The sequence below is a fragment of the Aquarana catesbeiana genome, linkage group LG10 (genome assembly GCF_042186555.1).
Source record: "Aquarana catesbeiana isolate 2022-GZ linkage group LG10, ASM4218655v1, whole genome shotgun sequence".
In the NCBI taxonomy this organism is placed as follows: Eukaryota; Metazoa; Chordata; class Amphibia; order Anura; family Ranidae; genus Aquarana; species Aquarana catesbeiana.
In genome coordinates, this window is record NC_133333.1 from 239,160,859 (window position 1) to 239,187,732 (window position 26,874).

A 26,874-nucleotide genomic window follows, 5' to 3' on the forward strand; every position below is an offset into this window, starting at 1 on the left:
TATGTATAGGGCACACCGGAAACTGGGCCCAATTTATTTGTCTGAATGGGCCCCTCACCATGTACCATCGAGACCACTCCAATCGGCCAACTTACTTCTCACAGAACTGACAATCAGCAGACTAAAATTTACTGGTAACAGACGCCTGGTTACAAAGGGCAATGAGCTGTGGAACTCCCTTCCAGCGTCTCTAAAGTCCTTACCCTCCCTCCTGAGTTTCAGGAAGGGTTCAAAAACCTTCCTCTTTATCCAGGCCTACGGATAATCTGATGAAGAATAGAAATCATACAAAAATATGGATTTTGTATGTACTGTTTCCTCCCCCATCTGGAGGGTTAGTCATCGTCGTCCCCCCCTCCCCCCCCACCCGGTTCTTCTCTGTACTCTCTTACTCTACCTCTTTCATATTAGGCACCCTAGGCTCCTTTTTTAACGTTCTTTTGGAAATCTCACTTAATTTTAGGGTCTTTGTGCACCTAGACGCGCTCTACGCGCTCTACGCGCAGTACAAATCCCATATCAAATCCAAATCAAAATAGTTATTATCAAACAGGGTTCCTCTACAGGTTAAGGGTTACTTGATCTGTGGCTAATTTACCTCCTATTTAATAGTGCCTTCATTGTTCCAGAGGTCAATGCCACTTGTAAAGATCTTTTTAGCTGTCTGTAAGGGTAGCCTTCTGACCACCATTGTAAGGAGACATTCTTCCCACTAACCACCAATGTAAGGGAATTCTTCCCACTGCTTACCAATGTAAGGAGCATTCTTCCCACTGATCACCAATGTAAGGAACATTCTTCCCACTGACCACCAATGTAAGGAGCATTCTTCCCACTGACCACCAATGTAAGGAACATTCTTCCCACTGACCACCAATGTAAGGAGCATTCTTCCCACTGACCACCAATGTAAGGAGCATTCTTCCCACTGATCACCAATGTAAGGGGCATTCTTCCCACTGACCACCAATATACACTCCTAGTTCCCCCAGAGATTTTACAAAATATACTAAAGCAAGATATTTGCCTCTGCTTAAAAATAATTTAGATACCCCTGCTCTCTGGCAATGCAAATGTTGGCAATGCGTGAGATCTATAAAATAAAATATAAACTAGAATAAGAAGGTAACAAAGCATACCATACTGGCCTTGTGTGGTATTTCAGCTGCACAATATGAGAAAGAAAGACCTGCAAGAAGCAATTGTATTAGCACCTATTTTACCTAGACAAGCCTGTCCTTGTCTTGGATTTTTATTCTTTTAGTTTATACTAAATAACAGAATTGTCCTGAATAGAAAAAAAAGCATGATCATAACTCTTGAAGGCTTCTTTTAGTTTTGGGACTTGGGGAATTTTGTATTTATCACTTTATATAGAATTGTACAATACAATAAAGGTGAGGATACTGGTGACGCAGGTTTGGCCACACAAACCCTATCTGTAGAATTCAATCAAAGCTGCTGTTGTCATTGTTTGGGGTCTGTGTATTTTTGTAATGAAAGCAGATTTTTGCACTTGTTCAATTACACTAAATAATATAGAAGACGGCAAAGGTTACAATGGCAGAACTGAGTTCACTTGATTCCTTTGGATTCCTTTTCAACTCTATACTACGTTAATATTACCAACCATGTGATTTTTACCCTGACCATTGTTGTACAATCTTTGTATACAACTGAGAAATTCCAGAGCTCAATTTGAGTATTTTAGGACCACAGGTTTAAAAAAACACATTCTATATTCACACTGGATTGGTTTAAAGCCTATCTTTACCCATTTTTTGGCCCAGTAGTAAAAAAGGACAAAATAATTACTCAGTTAAAGCGACAGTAAAATGCAATTTGCAGAAAAAAAAATCCCCTGCAAAGGCAGTGGCACAATTTACTAGTATGAATCAGATACTGGCACATTATGAAATACTTACCTTAGAACAAAGCCCTCCAGTGGTATGCTGTCAACACTGACCGGGATTCCATCTTCCCCTGGTCTTCCTTCCACGTTTGCGGGCACCGGCTGTATGCATGGCTGGGGCAGCGATGATCTCACTCCAGCTCATTCAAACGGGAGCCCTTGGCTGAGGCTTGATGCTCTGAAAGGCCTGCGTGGTATGCCTTCAGAGTGCATGCGTCATTGATGTCACCAGATGCATCCAGTGGAAATATCTACTAAACACCGCAAGTTTAGGAGATATTCAATATACCTACAGGTAAGCCTTATTATAAGCTAACCTGTAGGTGCAAGTCAAAAAAAAAAACTTTACTACCACTTAAATAGACTGTAGCCACCATTATTTTCCCCCCAACCTTTCCTGGACAGGTAAGCTAGCAGAAAACCGTTGTGTGGATTTACTAAAGACACATAGAGGGTTATTTACTAAAGGCAAATCCACTTTGCACTACAAGTGCACTTGTAAGTGCAGTCGCTGTAGATCTGAGGGGGACATGCAGGGAAAATAAACAGCATTTTGTTTTCACATGATTGGATGATAAAATCAGCAGAGCTTCCCCTCATTTCAGATCTTCCGCTCAGATCTAAAGTGACTGCACTTCCAAGTGCACTTTGAGGGCACTTGCAGTGCAAAGTGGACCTGCCTTTAGTAAATGAACCCCATAGACTGTTTACTTTACAAGGTAACTTTGCCTTAGCTTTGCTGAGCACTGCTGACTTCCATCATCCCACCATGTGCCCGTGAACAGCTTACTTGCCTTTAGTGAATCAACCCCAGTGTATTTTGGACCAAAACATTTTTGATTATTATTCATTGAGAGAGACAGAGCTGCTCTAAGGACCCGTGTGTGTATATACTGCCATCCCCAGGTTTTTGTTGTAGCACGGTGTCTCTCAATGAACTCTAAGAAAAGAATGTTATGGTAAGTACAAAAAAAGCTATTATCTTTTTGATGCAGTTGACATTTTGTGCTACCAATTGGAGTAGGAGGTGATTGCTTTATGTGTTTAGTGATTAAATCTATCTAGTGGTATATCCTCAATGTGTGCGGTGCGCATGGACCCCAAGGAATGTGGGGCCCACTGTGCCCTCACACATTGCGCAACCAATGTGGGAAACGCCATTAAGTTCCCCCTTCTGTGTTTACTCTGCAGCTGTGCAGGGGAGTGGCCCATGTAGCAGGGCTATGATTGACTGTAATTTTAGCCCCACCTACTGGATCCGGGGAAGAGGAAAAAGAGGGGGAGAGCCAGAGCTGCAGTACCCTGGGTATTGTGAAGATTCCGGGCGAAAAGGGATAAGGGGAGGGGGACCTGTTTGACTGTACTAGGAGACGGAGGATCACTTACAACTGAACTCTGTACTCTGTGTCACTCCTAACCTCTGAACTCTGCCCTAATTGATTCAGAGGTCAGTAGTGACACAGAAGTCAGTAGTAAGTGACATAGAGTTCAGAGGTCAGTGACACAGAGTAAAAAAGGTCAGTAGTGACACAGAGGCCAATGGAAAATGATGCAGCATTCAGAAGGTGACCGAGTTCAGGGATCAGTAGAAGGGTCAGAAGTAAGTGATGCAGAGTGCAGGGGCCAGTAGTGATGTAGAGGTCATTGGTAGGTAGCGCAGAGTTCAGGGGTTGGTAGCAAGTGACGCAAAGTTCAGGGGTTGGTAGCAAGTGACGCAGAGGGTCAGGGGTTGGTAGCAAGTGACGCAGAGGGTCAGGGGTTGGTAGCAAGTGACGCAGAGGGTCAGGGGTTGGTAGCAAGTGACGCAGAGGGTCAGGGGTTGGTAGCAAGTGACGCAGAGGGTCAGGGGTTGGTAGCAAGTGACGCAGAGGGTCAGGGGTTGGTAGCAAGTGACGCAGAGGGTCAGGGTCCGGTAGCAAGTGACGCAGAGGGTCAGGGGTTGGTAGCAAGTGACGCAGAGGGTCAGGGGTTGGTAGCAAGTGACGCAGAGGGTCAGGGGTCGGTAGCAAGTGACGCAGAGGGTCAGGGGTCGGTAGCAAGTGACGCAGAGGGTCAGGGGTCGGTAGCAAGTGACGCAGAGGGTCAGGGGTCGGTAGCAAGTGACGCAGAGGGTCAGGGGTCGGTAGCAAGTGACGCAGAGGGTCAGGGGTCGGTAGCAAATGACGCAGAGGGTCAGGGGTCGGTAGCAAGTGACGCAGAAGTCAGTAGTAAGTCACCTACTACTAACAAAAACGGTGATGAGGACAGGAACAATCAAAGCTTAGCACCACACCCCATAAATTTTGCAGACAGAAGAAGGAAAAATGGGGTTGAAAAACCCCGGGACTTTTAAGGTGCTTATATTCTAGGGTAAATAGCATAGATAGACAGACATGTACAGCTTATCCATAAAAAAGATTTTTATTACAATTGGTACAAATTACACAACATAGTTAAAAAAAAGTGTCTCAGTATTCACATCTAATATTGAGCAGACAGTGAAAGAAATACCACTCAATAGATACCACTCAACAAGTTAAGCTCATTTGGAGCTTCCTCAGGAGTTTTGGTATAGATTCTGGTATACTAGAAATAATGAGAGAAACACAGATAAGATATAGTATTACATCATAAAATCTACAATATAGAGCATATAAGTGTATATATGGATAACGTGTCATATAATACTATGAACAGCTGAAAAAATCAAAGTTCAAACAACAATCAAAAATAAATCCATCAAAATTTAGTGATCTTACCAGGCTGCCAGACATTAAATACGAGTTAGATTTGTGAAGGAGTATTACCGATGAATAGCATCAGAGACACAAGACATCAAGTAGGTCTCTCAAACAAAAGTTTCTGTCCATTATGGCCACAGAAGGACCCAGAATTGATATATCCTTAATAGGAAAAATAAAAAAGGTATGAGGGATGGAGTAAGGTATCGGACAGATGTCAAAAAAGCATCAAATCAGAGCACCAAATAACATGGCGGTTACCTTAGGCGGAATCAAAGCTCTTTTGCTAAAGGCAAAAAAATCCTCACTGCAAGCACAAACGGCAATTTAGAGTCACCATAGTATGGAGATTCCCAGCCAGCAATTAAAGGATCAAGAAAATCTTAAAAGTATCCAAAGGTGTAGATGTACAAGGGTACAGCTAAAAAAAAACAAGAAATATATACTGGTCAAATGAGGTCCATATGTGTAAACCACTCAAGGGTCAAACCGAGTCGCATATAGGACACTTGCATATAATGATGGTTCAGACAGGCATAGGGTGGGAGAGAAACAACCTCTCCCCTAGACGGGGAGTCTACGTCAGGATTGTGGTGTGAGACCTCATTCTTATAGTCCTTCCATCCCGGTGGCGTCACAACCGGGATGCGGACGTGTAGTGAGGAAGCCCAACAAAACCACCCATGGGACTAACACCTCGCCTCCGTGTGAGCCAAAAAATAGAAGGATAGGAATGCATTCCTGTCCTTCTATTTTTTGGCTCACACGGACGCCAGGAGCACTCGATGAACTGTGCGAGTAATCAATCGCCTTTCATGTGGGAGCCCTAGAGGTATTGGTCCCATGGGTAGTTTTGTTGTGGATATTATACTTATTTATTTTCATCCTATGTTTATATTTAGAATGTGCCATCTTTTACCTAAATTACCTTTTATTGTTATTTATTTAGATCCTTCCCTATTTCAAGATGGCGCCGTTGACCCTTGCCATAACAAATGACTTGTCCAGCCTATTCTATTTTACCTAGATATTTCCCTTCTCTAAGATGGCGCCGTCGGCATCTACTGTGATCAATGACGAGCACCTTAAAAGTCCCGGGGTTTTTTAACCCCATTTTCCCTTCTTCTGCACATTCCCTGTTGCATACTGGCCCATTCTATATTATGTAAGTCAACTCCGTCTCTGTGTAACCACTACTCTTTTAAGCCACACCCAATATTTAGCGAATTTAGAATTTTATGCCCAGTTTTTGCCACAGCATGTGCATTTTCTCGTTCCCAGCCCAGGGGGGGGGGGGGGGGCGGCAACTTATAGTCTTGCACCCAGGCCCACTGCTTTCAGAAAATAGCCCTAAATCTATTACAAAGCCAAATTACATTTTAGTGCTTATATATAGTAATCATTGTGAGTAAGTAGCTCTAAATTGCTGTATTTTAGTATATTAAAGCTGATGCAAAAAAAAAAAAAAAAAAATAGGTGTACCAAATCTTATGGTAAGTGTATTAAATCCTATCGGTCCATTTGAGGGAAGATGGCTGCAGCCATTAATATAGTTCCATCTAAAAGTGATTGTGTGGGAAATTAGAAATAGATTTGTCATTTTGAAAGCCTATCATAAAATCCACCTCTCTTTTTTTGTGTTTGTAATGTGTATTATAAGAAAAGTATATTGACTGAAATTCATTTCAGGCCTGTCAGTTTGACATTTTTTCTTTTCTGCATAATTGATTTTGTTCTTGACAAAGTGAGTTGTAATATTCCTTCGAATTGCACCGTACTTTTTAGGATTCATGGCTGTGATGGGAGATGCTGGAGTCTGTACAGCCATCATACTAGAGAACAGCAAGAAGTCTCAGCATGATATGCATAGATTCATGATATGCATAGATCCATGATATTGTTGGACCCGGGGTTAAGCAGGGTGTAGTCAGACACGCGTATCGTCATGTCTGGCCACGTGGAGTGCAATCTTGGGCTTTAGTAATACAATGTTGTTCAGTCTGCCAGGTCTGTGTGAAATATATGAAATATCTCTGAATTAGGACACACTGGTTCAAAATGATTGATTTACATTATTTTGGACCAATCTTTTCCTGTCTCTTGTGAGACAGACTTTTTTTATTTTTTATCTCGCCTGTAAAACATGCGGATGTCAATGGCTTGATAAACTCGACTCTGTGCGTCACTGTGAGTTATGGAATTTATCTTATGGATCTGGATTCTGAAGACTTGTGGTGTTTTGTGCAATAATGAATCAGTCACACGGAAGGCAAAATCTGTGCTGTGCAGCATTCTCCGGGACCGCAGACCTTGCTTTTACTTTGTTATTTAATCACAATGTAACTGTATCTGAAAACGCTATTGTATTCAAAGTGAACTCACTCATCCATGTCTCTATGCTTTTTCTGTGTTGAAGAACACCCCGCTATCTGCAGCCATCTTGAGTAATGGCAGATGATTAATCTAGCATTTACTTCCTGGAATCCATCTGTCCTTAAAGTGGGGGTCCACCTATCTATCATTTTTTTTTTTTTTTGGAGTTCATTCACAAACTTTTCTTCTTATGATTATCTACTCACATGTTCTGTGTAATAAGTCCGCCTGTGTCCAATTTCGTTGTAAAGAATAACTTATAAAATTCACTGAAGGCGGTTTCCATCTTCATTGTGGGCATTTGAAGCCCACAAGCATGTATTTCCTGGATGCGGTGAATGCTGTGCTCCCAGCATTCACCGAGATGTTCTGATGACGCTGTTGCACAATGCATGCTGGGAAGCCTGAGACTAGCTCCCAGGGGCCTGTGGGAGGTCTGGGAGAGGCTAGAAACACGCCTACTCCCATGGGAGGAAAACCAGGAAGTGCAAAGAAGATTAGAAAAAAAAAAAAGGTAATTACGGCGATTTAAATTTTTTTACACAGCATGTCAGCATCTAGGCAAGGAAGAGAATGCATAGAGATAATGTTCAAAATTTGGGTGGAACCCCGCTTTAAAGTGGTTATAAAAGCTCAAGGTTTTTCACCTTCATGCATTTTATGCAACCTTCTGTGTGCAGCGCCCCCCTAATAGTTACCTGAGCCCCATCTTGATCCAGCCATGTGCACAAGAGCAGAGGCTCTCCCGAGTCTCTTCCTCCTCATTGGCTGCGACAGCAGTGGGAGCCGTTGGCTCTCGCTACTTACTGTCAATCACAACCAGTGAGCCAATGAGGAGGGGGTGGGGCTGAGCCATGCTCCCTGTGTGAAGGGACACGAGAATGCATGGTTGAAGTGGTGGTAAACCCTTACATAAACCTAGTGAAGTGACTGGCCTCGGGTGATTACACAGAGATGAAATGAATCCTCCTACATACGTTGTACCTGTTTTATCTGCAGTCTTCTCTACATCTGTTCAAAGTCCAAAATTTATACAGCTTGTTCTGAGCTTTCAGAAAAAAAAGGGGGACAGAGAGGTGTATTTACAGCACTGCAGAGGTGAGTGAGCGGAGCCTAAGAGCTCATTGGAGGGAAGGAGGAGCACACCCATAGTACAGCCCAAATACAACAGTGCCCCCTTTTTGTTTTGTTTTTATCCTACCAAAAACATACTGACGCTGATACAAAATTTAATTTTTTTTTTTTCTGTTTTTAAAAGAATAAATTCACCTTTAGTGTTCCATGTAACATTGATGTTTATTTTTTTGATGCGCTGCAATTTGAGCCCATACAAAATGAAAAAGCTCAAATCGCACTGCAGACTGCTACACAGACAGTCTGCAGGAGCCTGACACTGCACCCACAATCTGCTGATCACGGCTACAATGCTTTACAGGCTTCTAACAAAAAGATAATAAGGGCAAATTTTTATTTTATTTTTTATTTGCAAAAAAAAAAAAAGTGCATGTGTTGCTCTTTTTGGTAAAGGTGAACTCATCCTTTTAAGCTTTTTAGAGTTCTTGTTAAAATTGAGACCAGCTTAATTGTCAAGTAATAGAAGCCAAGATTGTTTGTTCAGCTCTTTCTGTATAGTGCTATGCCACTTTATTACCTTGTATCCTCTTCTGTAACCATGCAATGTAAAATCCATGCATTGCTTTATTTATTTTTGTTGAGAGGCATTTTAGCTTTCAGCAGTCAAGTGTAATCATTTCTAATTGGCCAACGAAGGCAACTACATTTTGCATGCTGTTTGCTTTATTAAATAAAAGCTACCTTTTTGATTATGATGCACATTCTCTAATTTAATATGTCAGACTATTTCCCATACCATTTTGTGCCTGTTTTTTTCTTTATTTGTGTGTAGTTAAAAACAGACCATTTGTCAAATGATACAAAGTACTCGGCTAACTAAAATGGATTTTTTAATATAAACCTACCTTTAAAAAGTTACACAATTAATAATGTAAAAAATATTGTTTCTACTGGCCTGAAATAAACCTGTTGCATGATTATTATTATTTTTTTGCCGCAAATGCAGCACAAAAAGCAAACTTTTATTCAGCTGAACTTTGCTCGATTTCTGCAATGTCAAATACGTGGGAAATGTTGATGTCTAAAATTAAAGGGTATCCGTCATCTACTGTAAGCTTTGGGGTCGGCTTCATGTAGTATTTGCATTTCGCTTGTATGATGCGGTACTCCGAATTGTTGGAATACTTCTTAGTAATGATAAGCAAAGAATGTTTTTAATGTAGGTCAGGAGGATGAGCAGAGTTTACAGTATAATTCCCATAAAACAATATATATATAATTTTTAATTTTTTTCTATTTGTAATACTAACTACCTACATGAATGGCTTTGTGTTTTCTGCTTTAACTAAATTACAGATTACTCAGGAGCAGTCAGTCCATTCAGGAGCAGTCAGTCCATAAGGGAAGAAAAGATAAAAAACCCCTTGTGGTGGACTTTTAAGGCACAATATATTAGAAAGGATTTTGTTATATGTAAAGTTTCAAAAATATTTATTTAGAAAAGGTATATAGAAAACATATAAAAACAGGGAATGCTTGACATGTCTAAAACAATATGACCATCATTAAATACAAGGTACAATCTATACTTCTTGCACCCGACGCGTTTCAGAGCACAAATTGTCTCCTTCAGGGGTATATGTTAGCAAGAAGCATTTGTGTTCTAGAATAGAGTAATACATAAACGAGTACATAGCATTCACATTAATGTCTATAAATGTACACATAATTTGAATAAATTGTCGAAATTTACTTACATACGATATGACGGTATAGTTAACATTCCAATATATTGTTTTTTTTTAAAAACAGTCCATAAGGCTGCCTCTTTAGTTTGCATGTAGAGATGCATTTGGGCACTGAACTCATAGGTTTCTATGAGTGTTTTTTTTTTTTTTCAAGCCACAGGATTAGAACCTGAGGCTCTAATTGGCATGAAAAAGGCTGGGCTCGAGGCGCAGAGCACTGCGCCCTGAACCCACCCATTTGTGACACTAGCAAATGAATATTTGCTATTGTCTGCTGGCTTCTCCTCTCGGCCAATCATGACAGGGGGCGGATTGGGTTGGCCAGTTGGAGAAACCGAGGTAGCCGCTTTTGTGACCGTGGAGGGGTGAGTATGGACCTGGGAAGGATTTGTTTGCCACCCCCCCAAAAAGTTTACCACCGGCCGCCACTGAGATTGCTCCATGAATTGTGATAAGAAACTGTGATTATTAGGGAACAGTGCTGCCTTGAAGTAGTTGTAAACCTCAGCATATCCATCTATAGTATGTACTTATCTCCAGTGGCGGCTGGTGCTAAACTTTTTTTTGGGGGGGAGAAACTAACCCCCCCCCCCCCGAGGTCTGCACTCACTGCTCAACCACGTTCCACCCCCGCACTCACCCCTCCACAGCATGGTCCCCCCCGCACTCGCCCCTCCACAGCACGGTCCACCCCGCACTCAGCCCCTCCGCGGCTTCTCCTCCCGGCCAAACGATTCGCCTCTTGTCCCGATTGGACTGGGAGGAGAAGCTGTAAGACAATAGCGAATATTGATTCGCTATTGTCACAAGTGGGTTGGTTTGGCGGGCAACCCTTTTAAAGCCAGTTAGAGCCTCAGGCTCTAATCGTGCTTGGGGAATAATAAACCTCATACAAACGTATGAGTCGGGTGCCCTGCATGCATCCCCACATGCAAATTAGGGGGGCACTGCTTGTCTCAGCATGAATCACTTCTGACAAGAGTTCCTGACACCAAGAGAAAAATGGTGACAGGGGAGGGGGACGTCCAGCTTGATAGCCTCAGCTCTGTTCCTGTGAGCTGTATGAAGGGGTTGTGTCCCTTCCCTCCATTCAGGGTTCTGCAGAGTGTAAATTCAGCTCTCCGCCCCTTTTTTTTTCTGAACTAAATATCCAGCACTTTGGATGGATGTAGGTAGAGAATAGAAGACTGCAGATAAACAGAAGAAACTTTTATGCAGGAGGATTTGTTTCATCTGTGTATCACCTGAGGCCAGTCGGTACACTGTGTATATGTACAAAAAAGGTTATTTTTGTGTTTTCTAAGTTAGTGTTATACACATGGTATTCACAGGATTTAAGACAGCACTGTTTCCTAACCATAGGGGTTTCTTATCACACTTTAGGCTAGGTTAATATCTGTGTGGGCGGTTCCCGCTGCGGGTCCGCACCTGATCCCGCAGCGGCAACCACCTACACAGAAAAACGCACTGGATGCGCGCGGGTGCCATTAATCCTAAAACTTGCACTGTGCTAACTCCAGTATACAGAGAGGAGAGAGAGCACAGCCTTGACCTCCTCTGTCCAGCTCTATCCTCCTCTCTGTCGCTATCTATACTCCCATTGGCAATGCAAAAAGCTGGGCGGGGCCACCTGATCTGTCCTTGGCAACTGATGACCTCATCCATTGGCAGAATGTGGGTGGCTGGCCTAGACTGCATTCTGTATTGCTGATGGGATTATAGATAGCTGCAGAGAGGAGGGGTGAGCTGGGAGGAGGAGGACCAGGCTGTGCTCTCTCTCTTCTCTGTATACTGGAGTTAGCACAGTGCACATTTTTTTTGTCCTTTTGGCGCAGCACCATATTTGAGAAATGCTGTTCTAGAGGGATCCCACAGGTATATGCATAGTTACATTGGTCCAGGCTAGAAAAGCTATCCATATCTGGAACCCTGTTTTTCTAGGTAAGCCATATGTTTTGTTTATGCTAAGTTGCTTGGATTTGTGTCATGGCTCCCCCTCTGGGCATCCCAGGAACTTTTCCAGGATTGGCTTTCAACCTTCAATGAAGAATAGCATGCGTCCTACCAGGATGATAGCTGGGCAAAACTTCTGGACCCATCCCAGGAACTCCTGCGGCTAGAACAACAAAGATTTCCATGCAAAAGATGTAGTCCTTTCTTCAAGTAATGGGCATCCAGATGGAGGCATGAGTGTACGGTGGATACTCTCCAGCCAACATGAATGGTCACAGAATTACCGAACTACTAGGTAAAGTGCTTTTCTTTCACTTTGGAGGTGTCAAAAATAATGTTCTTTCATTAATTAAAAAAAAAACAATTCAAAACTTTTATTTTATACATGCTTAAGATAGTCAAACACCTATGGGGAAAGTAATTTGGGTTAATGAGAAGGGCAACAGGGTTTGAAGTTGTCACATATAGAGATCTTATACAGTATGTCCTTTGTATACAGAAGCAGAAAACACTATTCTGGTCCAATTTATAAATCCACTTGTGCACTTAAAAGAAGGAAAATCTCCTGAGATAGTGTTGCTCTCTCCTAGCTGCCTTTTATAGCAATATACATCCATTCTCCATAACAAGATACAATTTGGAACTTATCAGGCAGAATTCAGGGGGCTGCTTCAAAGAAGTAAACACTTTTAACCTTGTTCTTGTAACCCAAGGGCTGGAGTTGAGCATGAGATGCTGTTTACATTGAAGATCTCTCTAAATTATACTGCCTGTTTTCACTTGTCCTTTTCATTTTCCTTAAAAGCTTATTCATTTTAGTAGAAGCCCATCAAGAAAAATGCAAAGCAAAAAAAGGACATTGAGTGAAAGGCAGGTTATTTGGGGTTCACTGCATACACTATTACAGCACTATTGTATAATTCTGACTTGGTACAGGAAAATGCCATAGTAAGTGGAATGAATAGCTGGGAACATTGCTTGAATTTTAATGCAAACACTTGCTCTGCCCATCTAAAGGAAAACTTTAGGATTGCTTTATTGTGTGGTCCCCTGCCAGGCTGTTCTGCTGGCAAGAATGGTGAAAGGCATCCTTGTGTGATCTTCGAATCGCTATTGGTCTCTGAGTGACCTTAATCATAGCGACACAACACTAGTTGGGGCCCATGTTAATGACGATGCTGCATATTTCTGCTGATAATCTATTATTTGAGAGTGTATCTCCATTACAATCTTATTCCACACTAATCTTTTGGATGTAGATCTCTTTGTGGGCATAGTGATTTGCTACAATTAAATTGTTGTTTATTCAATAGCACCATTAGGCTTGTGACATAAAAGATTACCTTACCCAAAGGGGTTGGTTTATTAAAGGCAAATAGGCTTGCATTTTGCAAGGAATGTACACTTTGCTTAGTGAATGAGGTGACGCTTTGCTGCCTTCCATCAACCAAATCATCTGCAAAAAAATAATATATATACAGCGCTCAGCATAAATGAGTACACCCCAACAGATTTATCAGAAAATCTTTCCTTTCCTTTCAGAATCAACATTTTCTATGGGACACTATACTACAAAAACACCTCCGCAAATGTGGGCCGTTGATTGCAACCAAGATTTGTTAATTTGCACAAAGTATTTTTCCTAACAAATTCATTTAAATCCATGTTGCAAAAATGAATACACCCCAATGAAAGCTAAATTTTAGACAACAAAATCCTAATTAACAAGAATTCAATTACAGGTGAGACTAATTCTTCATTAAACGGGTGTCCAGCAGACCTTTTTATTCTAAAAAGTGCATTACTCAACAAAGATAAAGAAAATAATTTCTTTACACAAGTAAGGGGGAAGCCTATAAGAGGATCAGCAAAGCTTTTACTTATCGGCCAAAATACTGTAACAAAAGTGATACAAAAATGTAACAAAGATGGAACTGCAACCATCTCACAGAGACGTCCAGGCCATCCACGGAAGGTAACACCTCGGCAGGAGCGTCTTCTGATGAGAAGGGTTGAAGGAAATCACCATGCAAGTTCACTGCAGTTAGCTAAAGAAGTAGAAAGCCAAACTGGGGTGATTGTTTCCTGTTACACAATATGGCGTACACTGCAGAGGAATAGCATGCATGGGTGTTGTCCACGAAGGAAGCCTCTCCTAAAGCCCAGTCACAAAAAAAGCCTGCCTAGAATTTGCCAGGGCCCATGCTGAAAAAGAGCACTACTGGGACTCTGTACCTTGGAGTGATGAGACAGAGCTAAATGTTTCTGGAACTGATGGCTTCAAAACTGTATGGCGTTGCAAAGGTGAGGATTACAAAGAAAAATGCATGGTGCCTACAGTGAAACATGATGGTGGCAGTGTTTTTCTGTGGGGCTGCATGAGTGCTACTGGTGTCGGGGTGCTGCAATCCATTGATCGTATCATGAATTCACAGATGTACTGCTCTATATTGAAAGAGAAGATGCTACCATCACTGTTTGTGGTGTTTACATGCCGCTGGCCACTGCCACAGCTCCCGGAGAGGAGTCCCCCATTATGTCTTCGGCTCTCAGCACCCCATTTGAAATCTATAGCTGACTTGTGAGTAACCAGGGGGGATTCTCCCCCCTCCCCTTTTCCTTGGCATCAAATACCATATTGCATATATATGCACTTTTTTTGCAGATACAAGTATATGTACCCTGGACCGGCTCCTGATGAGTGGAAAGAACCCACGAAACACATAGAAACTTTTTTTGATGCTAAGCTATCACTACCATCTGATCATACTTGCTTTTACAATCATTCATTATGGACTTTTTTTATATCAGTCCGAGAGGTCTAGGTTACCTACTAACACCACAGTGGTGCAGCGATATGTATGTATGTGTGTGTATGCGTGCGTATGTATGTATATGTGTGTGTGTGTGTGTGTGTGTATGTATGTATATGTGTATGTGTATATATATATATATATATCTATCCATATGTTACTGATGAGCAATACTATTTATTCACTGTGTTTTATTATGACTCAACATGTGTATATGTACCAATAAACATGATGTTGTATATCATTTTTTTTTTTTTAAAGCGCCGCATAGCCGTGTGTTTCATTTAAAGTCCCAAATTGCCCCTCCTTTTTTTTTTTTTCACTGGAACTTAGGGGCCAAGCCTAACTCCTGAAAAACAACCCCACACCATAATCCCCCTCCACCAAATGATTTGGACCACATGCACAAACCAAGGTCCGTAAAGACATGGATGAGCGAGTTTGGGGTAGAGGAAATTGAGTCCTGACCTCAACCCGATAGAACACCTTTGGGATGAATTAGGGCAGAGACTGTGAGCCAGGCCTTCTTGTCCAACATCGGTGCCTGACCTCACAAATGTACTTCTGGAAGAATGGTCAAACATTCGCATAGACACTCCTAAACCTTGTGGACAGCCTTCCCAGGAGAGTTGAAGCTGTTATATCTGCAAACTCCAACGCCAATCAGTGGCTCTCCCTGTCGGGGGGGGGGGGGGGGGGGGTCTGTGCTGATAATCAGCACATTGATTATCAGTGCAGCCCCCATCAAAAGGTGCCCATCAGCTGCCAATCAGTTCCCAACACCTGCCAGCCTGTCCCCATAATAAACGCCTGTTAATGCCCTTAACAGTGCCAATCAGTGCCCTATCAGTAATGCCTGTCAGTAGCTCCTCATCAGTGCTGCCTATCTAGTGCCATCCATCAGTGTCCATTAGTGCCACCTATCAGTGTCGCCTATCAGTGCCCATCAGTTTTTTTTTTTTTTTTTTTTTTTTTTTTTTTTTTTTTAATTGCTGGACTTTTTTTTTGTTTATAGTGCAAAAATTAAACGCAGAGGTGATCAAATGCCACCAAAAGAAAGCTCCATTTGTGGGAAGAAAATTATAAAACATTTAGTTTGGGTACAGTGTTGCATGACCGCGCAATTGTCATTCAAAGTGCGACAGAGCTGAAAGCTAAAAATTGTCCTGGGCAGGAAGGGGGGAAGTTCCCGGTATGGAAGTGGTTAAAGTTCATGTGCGTGCAAAGTCAGGCGTCCCAATACTTCTGATAAAATAGGGTATATTGTGACATATGGGCCAATGCATATAGGTGTTTATTGTCCTTTGCCATGTGTGTTCTCTGTACCTTTTACTGGAGAATAGTGCCAGGGACTAAGTAGGAAATGTATAACACTGGACAATATATAAACCCTATTTTTTCTTTATTTTTTTGTAATGTGCAGCTTTCTCTCATGTTCTCCTTTAGGTGGAGATAACCTGATGTTTGCTTTCACACAGTACCAAAGATGCCTAAAGCCAAACTGAGCTTGATGCAAAAGCAGCTGGACAGGCTTGCAAACAGCATATGCTGTGGAAAAAAGTTAAGATTTATAGCTAGGATTAATGACTGGTGGAGCTGCTTAACTCACCAGCCATTTCCAGTGGGAATATGCTGAGGAGGACAAGAGGAGATAGCAGGAAAAGGCCCCTCTGGCACGATGATAATCAGAGATCAGCTTTACTGATTACTGTCAGAGTGTGAAGAGGAACACAGGGTCAGGGTCCCCTCCTCAGAGACACCGAACGACAGAGGTGAACTTATCTGAAAAGATGGGACACTAATGGCTAATTTTTACGTGTGCAGAAAAATCGAAAGTTTTTTTCCCCGTTTTAGATTAAATAAAAACATCATTGTTCTTTAATCAACACTAAATGAATTCCAGTACTGTTGTTTGACTTGCTGGAAATGTCTCTTTTTATTTTGGGTTTTTACAGTCACTATATTACCTTCTATCCCTAGGGGGACCCGCGTTTTACAGATCTGTGAAGAAGCTGTGTAATTGCACTTCTGCCGTACCATGGACGGCTTTCACAGATCATTCCGCAGCTTTCATCCTGCAGCACCTTGGACAGTTCCTGAGAGTTTGGATTTCCTAACCTTTATGTTCATGAGCAGAGCAAGAGCTGAGTGTCTAGTAGCTGTATATTTAACAGGAGTGCTCAGCAGTCCGATCAAAATTTATAACTGTTGGCATTCAATTTTTTTCCCTCTTGCCCATTGAAGATCTAGCATATATTACCTTTTTAGCTAGCATATCAAATAATTATAACCATTATAGTGGTATGCCCCTGTCGTAAGGGTGCACCGAAATGAAAATTCCGGTTGCAAAACTGAAACCAAAAACTCAGGATGCACTTTGCCAAAAATCAAAACCGAAACGGCTGCAAAGATGCTGCGGCCTGGTAGTGGGCCGCGGCCCGGGGGTTGACGACCCCTGCTCTAGGGGATGTTTTTGCATTGAAGTCAATGGGATTCGATTTTTTTTTTTTTTTTTTGTTTCACATCACCCAATTCTATTCACATTAATTTTGTTTGCATTAGTACCAATGTAGTTCACATTGCTTATCTTCAACTTATGTGTTACTAGAAAGTGCTGTTTTGCACATCTAGGTGTGTGCACGTTTTAGCAATTCACTTCATAGATTTGGAACAGCAGCTGCCATTTATTTTATTTAATTTATTATTTGGCGCGGGTGTATTGATATATATAGTTTGCATTGAAGTCAATGGGAGGCGATTTTGCATTGAAGTCAATGGAACGCAGCATGCCATAATGGGTACCTTTTTTTTTTTTCTTATTGTTTTTTCTATCTGCAAAACGCAGATCACTCTATTTTTGGCCTCTAATTTTCTGCTGCTGATTTATCGTTGTATCCCTACTTTATAGCCTTATTGTGCACATGGTTGCAACTGATCCAACTGTTGGCAAACTTGGTGGCTAAGACTATGCATACATCATACGTACTAGAAGTACAACTGGGGTGATTTGTAGTGGAGAAGGATCTGGGGGTTTTAGTAGATCATAAGCTCAATAGCATGCAATGCCAAGCTGCGGTTTCCAAAGCGAACAAAAACCTTTCTTGTATTAAGAGAGGTATGGACTCCAGCGAGAAATATAATTTTGCCCCTGTACAAATCATTAGTAAGACCCCATCTGGAATATGCAGTTCAGTTTTGGCCATCAGTTTTCTAAAAGGATATTGGGGAACTGGGGAAAGTGCAGAGAAGAGCAACCAAACTGATAAGAGGCATAGAGGAGCTCAGCTATGAGGAAAGATTAGAGGAACTGAATTATCTCTTGAGAAGAGGAGATTAAGGGGGGGATATGATCAACATGTACAAATCTATAAGGGGTCCATATACTGAACTTGGTGTTGAGTTATTCACTTTAAGGTCATCACAGAGGACAAGGGGGCACTCTTTATGTCTGGAGGAAGAGAGATTTAATCTCCAAATAAGGAAAGGTTTCTTCACAGTAAGAGCTGTGAAAATGTGGAATAGACTCCCTCCAGAGGTGGTTCTGGTCAGCTCAGTAGCTTGCTTTAAAAAAAGGTCTGGATTCTTTCCTAAATGTACATAATATAACTGGGCACTGACATTTATAGGTAAAGTTGATCCAGGGAAAATCTGATTTGCCTCTCAGGGGATCAGGAAGGAATGTATTTTTCCCCTGCTGTAGCAAATTGGATCATGCTTTTGCTGGGGTTTTTTCGCCTTACTCTGGATCAGCTGTGGGTATAGGATTGTGTATATGGGATTGTATGGTTTGTTTTTATTTTTTTGGTTGAACTAGATGGACTTGTGCCTTTTTTCAACCCAACTATGATGCAGTTTAACCTTCAGATTTAAATCTTATAAGCATTTAGTAATAGATTTTGTGTGTTAGATTACAGCAACTAGTAAAACCTTTAGGCCTGATGCATTTAAAAGCACATTATTTCTAAACCAACCTGTAAAATGTAATGTTTCTATTAGATTGTAAGCTCCCAGGAGCAGGGCCCTCCTAGCCCCCTTGTATTGAATTGTATTATTGCTGTATTGTCTTCTTTTATATTGTAAATGTTGCACTGTGCAAACTTTTGGCGCTATATAAATCCTGTATAATAATAATATAAAAAATTGCATGCATGTTAAATTGGTGTGGTAAATTTCAGTTTGAGTTGTTTGGTTGTATTGAGGTTTTGGCTTGGGTTTAGGGGATTAAGTTTGAGTTTTAGCTTTTAAGTCTTAGATTAAGGGTAGCTGCTAGCTTTGCTGCTCAGCATCATTTTGTGAGGTAAGGATACTTTTTGTTTACTTTAGATTTCTTTTTTAGAGTGATAAATTTATATTTTGGATTTCTGGTGTGAAAAAAAAAAAAAAAAAGCCAAAAGCCATCGTAGTAAAATTTGAAACGTAACATTAAAGTGTTCAGTACATTTTCATGTAGACTATTATGTAGCAATGTTCATCTGTCTTGTAAATATTATAGATTACTGTATGTACTGGCGAGCATTTATTTGGGAATAATTCAAACATAATTTTTTCTTTTTTTTTTTTTGCATGCATGCATACTGTTAAGAATCAAGCAAAATCTAGAGATTACTACCGGCCTCCAATGGCTAATCCCAAACACATGTAAATTGTGGATCACAATCCTCTCAGCACTTAACTTCCTAAGCAGCTTTGGAGAAGCATTTTAGCGGTTGTCTTACTAGATTAGACTTCTAGTTAGTCCTTTAAAATCGGATGCTAAAGTATAGTTTGCTGGAATGTTTTGACAGCCACATTTTTTTTTTTTATAGAATAGCAAAAACACACATGCCATAGCCAGAGCAATGTCCCTTATGTACCACACTGGGTCATCTTTGACTAGTTGCCAGTTTGTGGTTGGGTGCAGCAGTATAAAAACAGTGCAAGTGCGTCGTAACAGAAATATATTGTGCAATACAGAACAGGCCTGGCGGGAAGGCAACCTGATTGGGAGCATTCACAGCATGGAACAGCGATGTGTCAGTTAAAGTAGGACTCACGTGTGCCAACAGCCTCTGTCTTGAGGGGTGGTCCATAACCAAGTGGGGAGGCTTCCAGAAAGGAAGGAGTGTCGATGCACTTCCCTACTCTCCCCGATGCCAAGCACATTCCTTGTCAGGTGGGGGACCTGTTCCTACTCTAGCCTCATGCGAAATGTGCACCAAGCCCATGAGCCAGGGTCTTAAATAGACTCTGTCTGACCCAAGATGGCCATCTAAAGTCACATGGGGTGCCAGCATCCAATCTGATAGCTGCCCCCATGACCCAGGAATCCATAGAGGAACTAAGTTTTTCGGGACTTCCTCTCCCTCTGCAATGCCACTGTGGTTGAGCGCCACCTGCAGTGGAGAAAGCAGATTGCATCTGCCTACAAGTTACTCTTCAAGAGTCTGTAAGTGTTAAAGGTGGCCTACATTAGTGAGTCAGGCAAATGCCCATGTCCAGTATTGACCAGGATACCCCAACAATGAAATGTAAAATAGAGTGTTTTGTGTGAATGTTCTGCTTCTACACTGAGCACATTTTTGATGATGTGCTTTTTTGTTTTGGTCCACTCATTTGTACAGTTTTAAGACTGCCTCCTTAAGGCTCAATTTACACCTTTTGCATTCTGGGAATGCATGGAAAACACAGCAAAATGTCCATTATGCTTGCAGTGCCATTATTTCTTAATGGCACCCCAAATGCAGATAGAAGTAGTGTGACAAAACGCACATTGCAATAACGCATGATGCTTACTACCGAAGAAGGTGCAGGAGCTATTTTGGCATGCACAGGGTAGCCTTTTCAAGTCAATGGGCTGCCCTAAGCTATTGTGCGACAAATACGCAAAAAAACAAAAAAAGAAATGCACAGGTGTGAATGAGGCTTAACAAAAATGTAGAAAAAAAATCTATAGTCTTGGAAATTCTGCAATAGCAAAAATCTTGTCGGAGCTACAGGTTGAGATGGCCCTCAAGACGACTAAGTTCGCATGTGGGCTCAGAATAGGCTCCTCTTCAATCTTGTTATTAAGAATAAGGAGCCACCACTGAGGGCACACTAAATCGAACTTGCTTCCCACTTCAATTCTGGGAAAACCAGTACTAAAAAAAGTATTATGCCGCATACATACGCTCTGAATTTCCAACAACAAATGTTCGACGGGAGCTTGTCGGAAATTCTGACTGTGTGTAGGCTCCATCGGACATTTGTTGTCGAATTTCCGACAACAAAAATTTGAGAGCTGGATCTCAAATTTTCTGACAACAAAATCCGTTGTTGGAAATTCAGAGCGTGTGTAGACAATTCCGATGCACAAAATTCCACGCATGCTCGGAATCAAGCAGAAGAGCCACACTGGCTATTTAACTTCATTTTTCTTGGCTCGTTGCACGTGTTGTACATCACCGCGTTCTTGACGTTCGGAATTTCCGTCAACATTTGTGCGACCGTGTGTATGCAAGACAAGTTTGAGCCAACATCCGTCGGAAAAAAATCCAGGATTTTTTTGTCGGAATGTCCGATCGTGTGTACGCGGCATTAGAAGGAGGAGCACAGGCCTTGTGCATTACCTTACAAAGTTTTCTAGAGTAAACTAAAAAAATACCAATATACTCATGAAAATATGCAATTAAACACATATAACGATTTCCATCAAGCCACTATGGATGTGTCCCTCCACAAGGGCACAGCTTATGCGCTTCAAAAGCGATGCCCTCTTCCACAGAGCCCTGAGGAAGAGGACATCGCCCTTAAAACGCGTAAGCTGCACCCTTGTGGTGGAACACTTCCCTAGTGGCTTGATGGGAATTGTTATATGCACTTTATTGGGTATTTTGCGAATATATTAGTATTTTTTTAGTTTACACTATTAGAAAGTCTTATAGCTCATTTGCACTTGCTTCAAAATGTGGCATTGGGCGCGCTTTTTTAAAGGGCTCTGAATGCCAATCGAAGCCCCTGTCGCCAAATAAAATGGTAAGCTTACTGTCGTGTTTACACGTTGTGTTTGTCCTTCAAAAATGATACCCTATATTGCGGTGTTTCAAAGCCTCCATAGAAGTCTATGACAACACTCACTAATAGCACCTGCAGCTTTTGAGAAGCTTTTTTTTCAGCTTTAGCTCTACTTTGTTTTGGTGGTATTGCAGGTATAAGATATCCCAGGATGCACTGGGAAACCAACAAGCAAACCAGAAAGACGTCACCAGCAGTCACTTCTGGTTCATGTGTCTATATATTCCTGGGGTGTCTGGTGCAGACGTCACACCTGGTGTGCATCAAAGAGCAGCAGGGAAGGTGAGAGGAGTTTGGAGTGGAGCAACTAGCAGACAGCACACAACATGGGCATGTGCAACATGGGAACGCTATAATGGAAGCTGAGCAGGGACCAGAGAGAGAGGACTGAGCAGCAGAAGATCAGCAGAGTTGGGGGACCGGAGCAGGAGAAACTAGGAATGCCACACGTGGTGAACAGCGTGGAAAGCAGGTGTAGAAATGGTTGTTGTATGTATCCCTTTACATATTTCTGTATTTGTAAATTTCAAGGGTGAGAAAGCTTATGTGTTTCACATCCTACTTGTCTTATGACATCTATATATACTGTGTGAATGTGCATATGGTATATAACACTATTTCTATACCTAGAGATTTTATATACAGTACGTGGCATTTTATGAAATTGAACTTACACACTGTGAAACAAATTAGTGAATGACTGAATGGTTTTTATTTTCTTGGGCCGCTGTTGCGTGTCATTGTGGCTGAGAGCTTTCAAATTCCCAAGAGCTTGGAGAGCATTTGTCCTTTTTCCATCAAGGACAGCTTGACCTCTTTAGTGTCTGTCAGGGCTGTGGTAAAGTGTGCCATTTTGTTTGCTGACAAACAAAGTCACAGAAGGAAATTCAGCAAGACTGAATGATGTTGCGTGGTTGGTTTTGTTTTATGGTGTCTCTATGATATTGGCTAAACTCTAGATAATGAAAACAAATACAGTTTGTATATTTTGAGTCCAAAACAGTAGAACCTTTCTATGTCAAATTTTCAGCGGATAACTGAGAAATGGTGGTGATTTTTTTTTCTTGGATAATCTCAAAAGGACAATGGTCCTTGGTATAATTGTCTGTTCATGACCAGACCAACGATTGGGCAAACCAAACCTATGCATACACCTGCAGGTATGGCTGGTAGCTTCTAACTCAGGAGTGATTTACCTAACTTGTAACAGATGATTCATTTCCCCGGACATGAAAGGTTATAATGATCGTAACAAACATGTTATAATTACCTGCCCTGTTGCCGTGGATTTGCACAGAGCAGCCCAGATCCTCCTATTCTCGGGTCCCTCCTCTTCGGTGCTCCTGGCCCCTCCCTCCTGTTAAGTGCCCCCACAGCAAGCTGCTTGCTGTGGGGGCTCCTGAGCCGAGTCACAGCTCCCTGTGTCCCTTTAGACAGGAAACCCCCAACTCGGCCCCGGCCCATCTCACTCCTGATTGGCTAGCCGACTTTGATAGCAGTGGCAGCCAATGGCGCTTCTGCTGTGTCTCAGCCAATTGCGTAGGGGGTGGGGAGGGGGGGATATCAAATGGCTGAGAAACTTGTGGACATCACTGGACAGAGAGGGACCTCAGGTAAGTGTTAGGAGGGGAGCTGCACACAGAAGGCTTTTTATCTTCATGCATAGAATTTTTTTACTTTACAATCCCTTTTATGAAATTTGGCATCTATGCCAAACCTCATATCTATGCCTAAATGTACGTAATATGACTGGATATTAACATTTATTGGTAAAGTTGATCCAGGCAATACCCGATTGCCTCTCAGGATCGGGAAGGATTTTTTTTTTCTCCTGCTGTAGCAAATTGGATCCTGCTTTGCTGGGTTTTTTTCGCCTTCCTCTGGATCAACTGTGGATATAGGATTGTGTATATGGGATTGTATGATTTATTTTTATTTTTTTTGGTTGAACTGGATGGACTTGTGTCTTTTTTTTCAACCTGAATAACTATATCTACAACAATAGCAGTGGTTGTACAAGGACTTCATCCTACACCTGCTGAGATGTCTACAGCAGCCTTTCTCAAATTTTTTTTTTTTAACCCCAGAGGAACCCTTAATTTTAAGTCTCAGGGAACCCCTTTTAAAATCAAATCATTGGTGGTCAGTGGTAAAAATGCCCCCCCCCCCCCCCCCCCTTACAGTGGAGGTAAGAATTCCATCCTTACAGACAGATAAAAATTATTGTTGGTGTCCTGCAGCTGGCTTTGCCAAGTGGAGTTGGTCCCAGAACTATGTAGGCACCATCAGACGACAGGTCAATCAGCCATAGCTTGAAGTGGAACTTCACTCTCCCAATCAACCGATTTATTTTTAATCCTCATGCTGCTAGCTTTTTTTTATTTATTTATTTATTTATTTTTTTACATTTCTTCAGTTACTTCCTAGTTTCCATGCCTAGGCAAATTATGTCATACATCCCAGGAGGGGGGAGAAGAGGTGGAGTTTCTCTGCTAAGCACACCCTCCTGCATGCATGCTTGAGCTAAGGGCAGATGGATTCCAGGAAGTGACTGCTACATGAATCATTTGTCCTTACTCAAGATGGCTATGGCCAGAAATGTTAGGGGGGGTGTTTTTCAAAGTGATTTCTCAGCAAAATAAAGCATGGAGACACGGATGTGTGGGTGAGTTTGCTTTAACCACTTGCCGACTGCCCGCCGTCATTTAACGGCGGCAGAATGGCTCCCCTGCGCAAATCGCAGTAGCTGTATGGTGGCCGCTTTTAAGGGGTATAGGGGCCCCAGGGATCGCTCTGGACAGAGCTACAACAACAGCACTCTCCGATATCTGGAGACACCGAACGAACGAGAGGCAAGTTGTGCATTCATATGTCTATCTTTATTGAGCATGAAAGTAGCTTATATTCAGTATAGAACAAAGGAGGGGGAGTGGTTAGTTTAATGCATACGTGTCTAGGGTTATACCAGTTTGTAACTTGATGTGCAGCTATCAACAGTTAGATAGGATATCTGGTCATTAGTCGCATATCTTAGCTGATTGCCTAAGGCTAAACAGGATATACATTCCGAGAACAGGTTTGACCACAGTGAGCGAATAAGGGGGGGGGGGGGTGGCGGGGGAGTGCTGTGCAAACATTCTTACGGCTGAACAGAATGCATTACACAGCGGGAGACACACGCTGTTTTAGTAATGAAACGTGTCTCCCGCTATGTAATGCATTCTGTTCAGCTGTCCATTAAAACACAGCCCTCCCCGCCTCCTCGTCCGTCCGTGATAGAGGAACACTGATACAATGCTGGGAAACTGTATCAGTGTTCCACCTATCACAGACGAGGAGGAGGTGGGGGCGGGCTTTGTTTTAATGGACGGCTGAACAGAATGCATTACACAGCGGGAGACGCACGCTGTTTTACTAATAAAATGTACGACTCACTCGAGGATAAGCCGAGGGGGAGTTTTTCAGCTTAAAAAATGGGCTGAAAAGCTCAGCTTATACTCGAGTATATACGGTAATAACAACTTAACTATTGCCAACTATTAAATTATAAGTATTGAAATTTCCTTTCAAATTTGGCTGTTAGTGAACATAAAGGATACAAATTTATCCGAAGCTATGAATTATATGAAATAATGAATGCCGCATCCAAAGGAGTGGAATGTAACAAATTAATAATAAATAACAATACCAATGAAAGCTTTTTATTATCATTTTATTAATTTGTTCTGTTCCATTTGTTTAGATGCGGCATTTGTTATTTCGGATAATTCAGAACTTTGGATAAATTCGTATTCATATTCCAATACCTATCATTTAATAGTTTAATTATTATTAGTCATTATTATCATTCTTTCAAATTTTTGGATTTTCTTTCTCATTTTCGGATTTAAAAATTTATGAAGTTATGATTTTTCGAATTTACGAATTGCGATCATAACGAATGACCCAAAAAACGAAAAAAAAAAAAAATTTCGGCAGTGCACTTAAACATTGTGTTTGGTTTGTGGTGCTCTGATGCGATGAAGATCTGCATTTAAGGAACCCCAGGCAAGTTCTGGAGGAACCTTAGAAATCATGGACCCCTCATTGAGAATGGCTGGTCTATGGTATGCCCACATAGTCTCTTCTGGCCCTATAAAATACATTCAAACAACTGTCAGTGTTGACCAATGATGATGGCCTGGTTCTTGTGTTTCCATAAATTTTACAAGAATGCACTTGCGCCCAGTGCAAAAGTGTCGTCTTATGAAATTATGGAATCTACCACTTTTACAGACTGTTGCCAGAAGGCCTGTAAAGTCACTCACTGCCAAAGGTGGAAGATGGGGGTGTAAGGTAAGTACGGTATCTTTTTTTATTTTTCCTCTTTAATGTGTGTTTTTCCGTATTTTGTATTTTTAGATGGGGGGAGTCTAAGAAAAACAAGAAAACCTTGTATTGCTTCAGAATTCAAAGCCACGAGGCTAATGATGTTCAATTCCTTTACTATCTGATACATATCATATTGTACCCAGCTTACTGCTTACACATTTTAATTTCTAGTCATTAAAAGCAACCTACAGTATATACTGTATAATTTAGAGTTTTTCCACAGTCTATCAATTTCAGTGTGAATAAAATGTAATGGAGCAACATTTCATGGATCATAAGCAATCCATACCGCTACTTGCAATGCAGGTCAACCCTCAACACAGAGAGTGAGTCATTAAATTTGCATGCTTGAGCATCTTGATTTATAGTACATGCTGTAGATAGAACTTGCATGGTTTTAGTTGAGTCCACACCCTGAAGTCCCTGAAAGACCTTGTTATAAAGGATGAGTATTTGTAGGAGTATGTACCATCAACGTTTATTCATTTCTTTTTACGGCATTAAAATGGAAACATGTTTAAAATGTAATATTTGTAGTGGTGGGAAGAATAGTGACATCAATATGTTCTACTTTTAGAAAAATACACTATATTGTCAAAAGTATTGGGACTCCTTCCTGTGCACGCACATGAATAATAAATTGTAATGTGTAATTTTTTTAATATACAGAAAACCAGAAATCTCCATATGAATTTACTGGGATGTACACACAGTAGCTTTAACCAGGAGTGGCATTTTAATGCCATTTCAGCATTTAATATATGTTCTGATCTTCCAAGATTGACTATTATTAGGATAGGAAGTAAATACTGTAATCCTTAAAAACAAGAACGACTGAGTCATTAAGATCACATTGAACTATTTATCCCCATCCCTGC